The sequence below is a fragment of the Myotis davidii genome, unplaced genomic scaffold (genome assembly GCF_000327345.1).
Source record: "Myotis davidii unplaced genomic scaffold, ASM32734v1 scaffold317, whole genome shotgun sequence".
NCBI classification, from domain to species: Eukaryota; Metazoa; Chordata; class Mammalia; order Chiroptera; family Vespertilionidae; genus Myotis; species Myotis davidii.
The window spans coordinates 3,428,314-3,429,297 of record NW_006288994.1 but is presented as its reverse complement, the minus strand read 5'-3'; the positions used below and the strand labels follow the sequence as shown (position 1 = coordinate 3,429,297).

The 984-nt window shown below is 46.1% G+C and overlaps 1 protein-coding gene across 1 annotated transcript in view; it reads left to right on the top strand.

Annotated features, from left to right (window-relative positions):
- The window catches only part of LOC102760915 (gasdermin-C), a 48,514-nt gene that overhangs the window by 24,540 nt on the left and 22,990 nt on the right, over positions 1 to 984 (top strand). The window lies entirely within an intron of this gene.

The following is a 984-nucleotide window of genomic DNA, read 5'->3' as shown; positions in this document are numbered from 1 at the left end:
CACACACACACTGCTATCCACAGAGTCCTCCTTCCAACATCTGGTGAAGGTGGGTCCTCCAGTCAGTGAACTCCTGTCAGTGGCAGTAGATGGAATGAGTATGTGCTCTCCAATCTTGTGGGGTCAGTAGCTCAAATCAGTCTTTAATATTACGTTTTATAAGTGTTGACAGGTGTGAACTAAATGGAGATGGACTCTGAAGGCTAAGCTCTGCGATCATGTCCTGCCCACTAGGGAGAGCTTGGGACTTGTCTGTTTCTACAGTTCTGGCTTAAGGGTGGCTAGAAGGACCCTTTACAAAGAATGGGCCAGTGCAGTAAACATTGCACTTCCATGAACTAATTCCATCCTCCTAACACTTCATAGAGGCAACTTCTTTTTTTTAATTTTTAATTTTTTTTTATTTTTTGAACACAAAGTTAATACAGTTTTAATTGGTTTCTTTGAATAAAGATGATCCTATGGGCCTTATGATTTAACATTACTTAAAAATAGAGTTGATAACAGCTAACAGCTGTTTTATGGATTCTGGGTAAAATGTCAGCCATTGAAAAGCATCTTGCCCTGATTCATTCAGAAAAAAATCATGCGGCAAAAGCCTCATCTTGGGGAAGGTTGCTGCTAATTTCTCAAACTCTAAACTATGCAGCACAGACGCTGTGGATCAGCAAGCACATAGAGAAAATGGACCAAGGAGAGCAAGATGCTTGAATGTTTTACAGGTTGGCTAGTGGTCCTCACACTGACGGGGGTCATGGACTGAAGGAAGGGACCCCAGGAACAGGCCTATTTGGAGCCCCAGATGCTTCCCAGAGAAATTCCCAAACCCCGAAGGGTGGGTGTGGTCCAGGGTGGTGTGCATACGAGCGGCCCACGGTCCACGGCCCACAGTCCACAGTCCACGGTCCTCTTATGTTGTCCCGAAAAGACAGAACGTACCCTCTAGACTGCCCGGCTCCCCCGGGCAGCCTGGGCCTCGCAGCA